The sequence below is a fragment of the Giraffa tippelskirchi genome, chromosome 3 (assembly GCF_054371585.1).
Source record: "Giraffa tippelskirchi isolate mGirTip1 chromosome 3, T2T-mGirTip1v1.2.pri, whole genome shotgun sequence".
In the NCBI taxonomy this organism is placed as follows: domain Eukaryota; kingdom Metazoa; phylum Chordata; class Mammalia; order Artiodactyla; family Giraffidae; genus Giraffa; species Giraffa tippelskirchi.
Window position 1 is genome coordinate 180,749,499 of NC_137277.1, and position 9,049 is coordinate 180,758,547.

General features: G+C 41.4%; 1 long non-coding RNA gene across 1 annotated transcript; it reads left to right on the top strand.

Moving 5' to 3' along the window:
• The first annotated feature begins 2,639 nt into the window (after positions 1–2,639).
• Positions 2,640–5,140, top strand: LOC145543741 (uncharacterized). The gene is made up of 2 exons (XR_014081009.1): positions 2,640–3,320; positions 4,599–5,140. It is a non-coding gene; the product is annotated as an uncharacterized LOC145543741 (long non-coding RNA).
• The last annotated feature ends 3,909 nt before the right edge of the window (positions 5,141–9,049 follow it).

A 9,049-nucleotide genomic window follows, 5' to 3' on the forward strand; every position in this document is an offset into this window, starting at 1 on the left:
CAGAGCTCCAGGAGGCCCAGCTTGAAGTGAAGGAGCGAAGCGACCATCTCAGGAGGGGTCCTTGGAGCCAGCATTTCCCCTAGCCAACCCCAGGTGGTCCAGCTGAGCCCTTCCCCAATCCCTGACCCACAAATAGGTGATCAAAATAAAATGTTGTTTTAAACCACCAAGTGTTGTGGTAGTTGGTTGTGTAGCAATAAATAGCAGGAGTAGAATCACCTTCCCCAGCTGAGCAAGACTCAGCTCCTCCTCCTCCTCCATGTTCTCAGGCCCAAGGTCACCTCCTCAGGGAAGCCCACCTGGACTTCCACGTGGAGTCAGACACAGGGCTCTGTGTATTCCTCATCCCCTGTGCTCCTCCATCATGGTGTATGCTCACCCACATGTCCTGTGGGTGTGGCATCACCTCCGTCTCCCCTCCAGACCGTGCGTCCCTGCTGCATCACCAGCCCAGCACATACCAGGGTTCAATAAATACATAGGAAGCAAGTGAGCCTGTCTGTCTGAAAGGTGGTGCCATCTATCCCAGTCCCATGTGCTGAGTAGAGTTGGATGGTTACCCCAGCGCTGCCTCCCAGCTCCTGATGACAGGTTGGATTCAAGGGTCTTGGTCCCTCTGCCAACTTTGAGGCCTGGTTCCTGGCTCTTCCCCCTCCATAGAGCCCCTGGGAATGGCCTTCCCTGGGAGGGGACTGGGAAGTGCTGAGGGCAGGGGAAGGAGAGACCTGAGCCAAGCTGGGGGACAAGACATCAACCTCCTGCTGCCCTCTCCCCACAGCCCCCTAGCCTGTCTCGACACCACCTCCAGGAAGCCTCCGAGGCTCCTTCATGGCCGCCACAGCTCCTCCATCTACCATTTCCCTGTGGGCCTGAGGCCATGTTGGGGCTGCCTTGGAGTCCTGACTCCTCCTCTATTTGTTGTGCCCCCCAGTGCCATGCACTGTCCTCCAATTCTACAGCAGCCTCATTTTACTAATGAGGAAACCGGGGGTCAGAGAGGCTGAGCAACTTGCCCAAGGTCACACAGGAAGCAGAAGAAGCAGGACTTGGGCTCTGATGCTCTGGCTCTGAGTCCAGTGCGTTTCCTACCACATCCGGACAAGGTGACTCAGGAGCCCCCTGAGATTTTCAACCTGTTCCTTCCCTGAGAATCATCTGAGGCCCTCCTTCCTCAGAACATGAGGCTCTGAAATCTGAGTCCCAGACCCCCATGTTGGTGTCAGCAACTAATATGGGGTGGGAGGAGTGAGCAAGTCAGAGAAAGAGTGTGCATGCTGGCTAAGTCACTTTACTCATGTATGACTCTTTGCGACCCTATGGACTGTAGCCTGCCAGGCTCCCCTGTCCATGGGATTCTCCAGGCAAGAGTACTGGACTCGGTTGCCATTTCCTCTTCCAGAGGATCTTCCCGACTCAAGGATCAAACCCACATCTCTTGCACTTCCCACATTGGCAGGCAGATTCTTCACCACTAGTGTCACCAGAGAGAGAAATTAATTGGTTTGTTGAGAAATAGAGACAGAAATATCAGGAAGCCTTTAAGAAACACAGACACCAGGCTCACAAACACATCAACACACACACATATTCACATGGAAGGAAAGAGAGAAACACACAAAAGGTAAGAGATGGGATGTGTGGAAATGAGATAATAGATATAAAGAGAAAGGAGGAAGATGGTGGAGGAGTAGGTGGACTTGGAGTACATCTCTTTCCATGGATACATCAGGAATACACCTTTAGACCCATAAGTGCCTGCAGACCACCAGCTGAGAGTGGACAGGAGTATGTGACCAGCAGAAAAGAATATACAGAACCACGCAAAACTCGGTAGGACAAAGGATCTAGGGGGAAAAGCAGGAGTGTTAGTAGGACTGGACCTGCCCTCAGTGGGTGGGGGAACTGAAGCAGAGGTCTGATCCCCACATCGGGACAACTGTCTGAGTCAGAGGAGAAACATTTAAGGCTGAGGGTGAAACAGCTGATCTGTGGCAGCCTAAATGGGAGGAGAATCAGACAGTCCTTGCTGCAGCCATACACACCGCAGGCAGGGACGCAGGTCCCTTGGAAGGTGCAGCAGCTGGGAGCTGGAGTTTAGGGATTGTGGAGCAATCCCAGGGAGAGGGCTGCTGTTGACTGTGGAGAGACGGATCTAGGGGATATGAGGGAGGAGACTGTGGTGGGAAATGCCTGTGGAGGAAAGCTGGGCAGCCATGGAAGCAAGGAGATACTGCTGAGTCATGCGTAGGCGGTGGAGCCATCACCATAGCCTCTCCCCACACACCAGTATCAGCTGCTGAACAACAGAGAGGCTGGCCCGTCAAACGCCTGATGCACTGAACTACAGAGCAGGACCCCACCCAGGGTGCCCCTTTAAGTGCCTGATGAGCCAATCTACAGAGTAGGACCCCAGCCAGGGAGGCCCGTCTATGTGCCTGACCTGCCAAACAACAGAGAAGTACTCTAGGCAAGGGAGCCCTCTAAGTGCCTGAATGGGCGGAGCTAGGGAGAAAGACTGGCCAAAGAGGTCGTCTGATCGCCAGCTACAAGAGTCTGGAACAAAGACTCTGATAAGGCCATAACTCCTGGGGTAGACGCGGTCTGTGTCCCTGCACACTTTGCACCACCAGGGACCCCACAAGCCAAGCAGCTGTGCCACCTTCACGCTCAACTCTCACGGAGGCAGAGCTGCCACAGCAAAAAAATATCTTGCATCCATGCGCACAGGGTCGCTTCGGTAGTGTCCAACTCTTTGTGACCCTGTAGACTGTGGCCTGCCAGGCTTCTCTGTCTCGGGGTTCTCCAAGCAAGAATACTGGAGTGTATTGGCCAATACTGGTTACCATACCCTTCTAGAGCACTCTATTTCCTGCTGCCCTAGCCGCCAACTCTCCTGAGTACCTGGTGCTGCCAGAACCCCTATGACCCAAGTAGCTGCACCACCTCCACACCTGGCCCTCACTGGGGGCAAACCCAAGTCCTTCAGGGCAGACTCAGGGGCAATCCCCAGTGGATGATCCACATGCAGAGGTGGAAATAAAACCACAATTGAAATCCAGGGGCAGTGTGGCTAAGGAAGAAGACTCAAAACCTTCCCACCAGCTGTATAAGCTGCAAATTAAATCCACGTGATCAACTAGGCAGAATCTGTGTCTGTGGAATATATAAAAGGACATTGAGAGCTCCCACAAAAGAAAATTCACTAATTCTGATAGCTGTGGACGTCGGAGGCAAGAACACACAGGAGTAGGACCAGATTAGAATCTCAGATGCCCCCACAGCAGCTCCAGAGATCAGCACAATGTTGGAGGGCATCCGAGGTAGGTGAGGTGGACTGTGACTCCCAGCTAGGGAAAGGACTCTGACAGCAGTGACTCAAGAAAAACATTTATTATTCTTGTGTTTTGACTTGTTCTGTAGATTCTTTTGGATTTTCCCCCCCCACTTTGTTGTAGTTGTCGATTTTATTGGCACTATGAAATCTAATTAAGCTTTTGAGCTTTTTTTTTTCCTCAGTCACATTTTTTATTCTTGTTATAAACCTCTGCCTCTATGTTGGGCTTTTACAGTTCTGGGGAGTTCTCCTTTTTTCTCTCTCTCTCTCTTTTTTTAATTTTTAAACCTATTATTTTTTCTACAATTATTCCCTTGTTTGCTTTTCCTGCTGTTCTTTTCCCCTTGTAGTTAATTTTTACTGTATATAAATCTTCTTTATCTACCTCTATTTAACTTTGCATTTCTATTCTTTCTTTCTTTTCTTTCTTTCCTTTCCTCCAATGTATTTGTTCGTTTTATTTTTATTGCTTTATTCTCCAATTGACACCTTGCTTTAGTTCTGTTTTCCAGTTTGTGCTTTAGTTAGTTTTGTTCTTAACTGGTAGATATAATTTTTGGTTTCCTTTGTTTGCTGGGTCAATCTATTGTATTTTATTTTTGTGGGACTGTTTTGATTTTGCTTATGGGTGTATGTGTATATGTGTATATTCAGTCACACTTTTTATTGTTGTTATAAACCTCTGCCTCTACGTTGGGCTTCTGCAGTCTGTGGAGTTTTCCTTTCTTTTTTTTCTTTATTCCTTTGTTTTCTTTTCTTTTTATAATTTTAATTTTTTAAACCTCTTATATTTTTTCTACATTTATTCTTTTGTTTGCCTTTCCTACTGTTCTTTTCCCCTTGCAGTTAAACTTTAATGAATATAAGTCTTCTTCACCTACCTCTATTTAACTTTGTATATCTATTCTTTCTTTTCTTCCTGTCCTCTCAACATATTTGCTAGATTTGTTTTCATTGCTTTATTCCCCAAATGGCACCTTGCTTTAGTTTTGTTTTCCAGTTTGTCCTTTAGTTAGTTTTGTTCTGGTAAATATAATTTTTGATTTCCTTTGTTCACCAGGTCAATCTATTGAACTTTATTTTAGTTGGACTGTTTTGACTTTGCTTATGTGTGTATATACATATGTGTGTATTCCATTATTTTTATTATTATTTGCCTGATTTTGTAACTGCCATTTGTCTGGGATTCATCTTTGGTTTCTTGATTTGGGGTATTTGTTTTAATCTCACTAATGCCATAACAAACCACTTTGTTCCTGACCAGAGATCAAGCCCTGAGCCTTTGGAGTGGGAGCTGACTCCAAGACCCCAGACTACTGGAGAACTAACCCTAGGGAGTATCAGATAGTTAGAGCCCACTTGAACACAAGACCTGGCATCACCCAACCAACAATAGCACCCTGTGCAGGACACCTCATCTAAACAAACAAAACAAAAATACAAAACCAATCATAAGCAGACAGGATTACCACCACACTCAGCCTTGCCCATCAGAGGAAAAACAAACAAACAAATAAAACTCAGCACAAATCTCACCCTGTACGAAACTTACACAAACCGCTGGACCAAACTTAGCAGGGAAGAAACCAAAAAGAAGAAAGAATTCAACCTTGAAGCCTGGGTAAAGGAGACCTCAAACACAATAAGTTTAAAAAATAATAATGAAAAGGCAGAGAAATACTACACAACTGAAGGAACAAACTAGAAGCACAGAAGTCCAAATAAATGAAGAGGAAATAGGCAGACTACCTGAAAAAGAATTCAGAATAATGATAGTAAAGATGATCAAAAACCTTGAAAACAAAATGGAGAAAATGCAAGAATCAATTAACAAAGACCTAGAAGAATTAAAGAATAAACATACAAACAACACAATTACTGAAATTGAAAATACTCTAGAAGGAATCAATACCAGAATATCTGAAGCAGAAGAAAGAATCCATGAACTGAAAGATAAAATGGTGGAAATAACTTCTGAAGAGCAGAATAAAGTAAAAAGAATGGAAAGAACTGAGGATAGCCTCAGAGACCTCTGGGAAAATATCAAATGCACCAACATTCAAATCATAGGGGTCCCAGAAGAAGAAGAGAAAAAGAGAGGGTATAAGAAATTTTTGAAGAGATTATAGTTGAAAATTTCCCCAACATGGAAAAGGAAATAGTTAATCAAGTCCAAGAGGCACAAAGAGTCCCATATAGGATAAATCCAAGGAGAAACACGCCAAGACACATACTAATCAAACTAAAAAAGACTAAACACAGAGAAAGTATATTAAAAGCAGCAAGGGAAAAGTTACATACAAGGGAAACCCCATACTTTTAACAGCTGATCTTTCAGCAGAAACTCTACAGGCCAGAAGGGAATGGCAGGATACATTTAAAGTACTGAAAGGGAAAAATCTACAACCAAGATTACTGTACCTGGCAAGGATCTCATTCAAAATTGATGGAAAAATAAAAAGCTTTTCAGACAAGCAAAAGTTAAGAGAATTCAGTACCACCAAACCAGATTTACAACAAATGTTACAGGGACTTATATAGTCAAGAAATACAAGCAGAGGAAAAAGATCTACAAAATCAACCCCAAACAATTAAGAAAATGGCAATAGGAACATAAATATCAATAATTGCTTTGAATGTAAATGGATTAAATGCTCCAACCAAAATACACAGACTGGCTGAATGGATACAAAAACAAGACCTATATCTACGCTGTCTACAAGAAATCCACTTCAGACCTCAAGACACATATAGACTGAAAGTGAGAGGATGGAAAAATGTATTCCATGCAAATGGGAAGCAAAAGAAAGCTGGAGTAGCAATCTTCATATCAGACAAAATAGACCTTAAAATAAAGAAGATTACAAGAGATAAGGAAGGTCACTACATAATGATCAAGGGATCAATCCAAGAGGAAGACATAACAATTGTAAATATCTGTGCACCCAACATAGAAGCACCTCAATACATAAGACAAACACTAACAGACATAAATGGAGAAATTGCCAGTAACACGATAATCGTAGGGGACTTTACCACCCCACTCACACCAATGGACAGAATAGCAAAGTAGAAAATTAATAAGGAAACACAAGTCTTAAATGATACATTAGATGAGATGGATCTCATTGATATCTTCAGAACATTCCATCCAAATGCAGAAGAATGCACCTTATTCTCAAGTGCACATGGAACATTCTCCAGGATAGACTACATCTTAGGTCACAAATCAAACCTCAGTAAATTTAAGAAAATTGAAATCATATCAAACATCTCCAATCACAATGCTATGAGACCAGATATCGATTACAAGAAAAAAAGTGTAAGAAACATATGGAGACTAAACAACACGTGTCTAAATAACCAACAGGTTACTGAAGAAATCAAAAGGGAAATCAAAAAATTTCTAGAAACAAATGACAATGAAAACACGACAACTCCAAACCTGTGGGATGCAGCAAAAGCAGTTCTAAGAGGGAAGTTTATAGCAGTACAATCCTACTTCAAGAAACAAGAAAAACATTGAATAGACAACCTAACTTTACACTTAAAACAACTGGAAAAATAAGAACAAAAAAAAATGGTAGAAGGAAAGAAATCATCAAGATCCAAGCAGAAATAAATGAAAAAGAAATGAAAGAAACAATAATAGATATTAATAAAACTACAAGCTGGTTCTTTGAGAAGATAAACAAAATTGACAAACCTTTAGCCAGACTCTTCAGGAGAAAAAAAGAGAAGAATCAAATCAACAAAATTAGAAATGAAAAAAGAGAGGTTATAACAGACAGTGCAGAAATACAAAGGATTATAAGAGACTATCATGAACAATTCTATGGCAACAAAATGGATAACTTGGAAGAAATGGACAGATTCTTAGAAAAGTTCAATCTTCCAAGACTGAACCAGGAAGAAATAGAAATTATGAACAATGCTATTACAAGCACTGAAATTGAAGCTGTGGTCAAAAATCTTCCAAGAAATAAAAGCCCAGGACCAGATGGCTTCACAGGAGAATTCTGTGAAACATTTAGAGAAGAGATAATGCCTATCCTTCTAAAACTCTTTCAAAAAATTTCAGAGGAAGGAACACTTCCAAACTCATTCTACGAGGTCACCATCACCCTGATACCAAAACCAGACAAAGGCAACACAACAAAAGAAAACTACAGGCCAATATCACTGGTGAACATAGATGCAAAAATCCTCCACAAAATTTTAGCAAACAGAATTCAGCAACACATTAAAAAGCTCATACACCATGATCAAGCTGGGTTTATTCCAGGGATGCAAGGATTCTTCAATACATGCAAATCAATCAATGTGATACACTATATTAACAAATTGAAAGATAAAAACCATATGATAATCTCAATAGATGCAGAAAAAGTTTTTCACAAAATTCAGCACACATTTATGATTAAAACTCTTCAAAACATGGGCATAGAAGGAACCTACCTCAACACAGTAAGGGCCATATATAATAAGCCTACAGCAAACACTATTCTGAATGGTGAAAAACTGAACGCATGCCCCCTAAGATCAGGAACAAGACAAGGGTGCCCACTTTCCCCACTATTAGTCAACATAGTTCTGGAAGTCCTAGCTACAGCAATCAGAAAAGAAAAAGAAATAAAAGGAATCCAGATTGGAAAAGAAGTAAAGCTCTCACTGTTTGCAGATGGCATGATACTGTACATAGAAAACCCTAAAGATAGTATCAGAAAATTGTTAGAGCTAATCAGTGAGTTTAGCAGAGTTGCAGGATACAAAATCAATACACAGAAATCACTTGCATTTCTATATACTAACAATTAAAAATCAGAAAGAGAAATTAAGGAATCAATCCCATTTACCATTGCAACAAAAAGAATTAAATATCTAAGAATAAACTTACCTAAGGAGACAAAAGAACTGTACACAGAAAATTATAAGACACTAATGAAAGAAACCAAAGATGACATAAACAGATGGAGAGATATTCCATGTTCCTGGGTAGGAAGAATCAACTTGTGAAAATGACTATACTACCAAATGCAATCTACAGATTCAATGTGATCCCTATCAAGTTACCAATGACATTTTTCACAGAACTAGAACACAAAATTTCACAATTCATATGAAACACAAAAGACCCTGAATAGCCAAAGCAGTCTTGAGAAAGAAGAATGGAGCTGGAGGAATCAACCTTTCTGACTTCAGATTATACTACAAAGCTACAGTCATCAAGACAGTATGGTACTGGCACAAAAACAGAAACATAGACCAATGGAACAAGAAAGCCCAGAAATAAACCCATGGGTACCTTATACTTGACACAGGAGGCAGAATATACAATGGGGCAAAGACAGCCTCTTCAATAAATGGTGCTTGGAAAACTGGACAGCTACATGTAAAAGAATGAAATTAGAACACTTTCTAACACCATGCACAAAGATAAACTCAAAATGGATTAAAGACTTGAATGTAAGACCAGAAACTATAAAACTCTTAGAGGAAACTATAGGCAGAACACTTGATGACATAAATCAAAGTGAGATCTTCTATGACCCACCTCCTAGAGTAATGGAAATAAAAACAAAAGTAAACAAGTGGGACCTGATTAAACTTAAAAGCTTTTGCACAGCGAAGAAAACTATAAGCAAGGTGAAAAGGCAACCCTCAGAATGGGAGAAAATAGCAAATGAAACAACTGACAAAAGATTAATTTCTAAA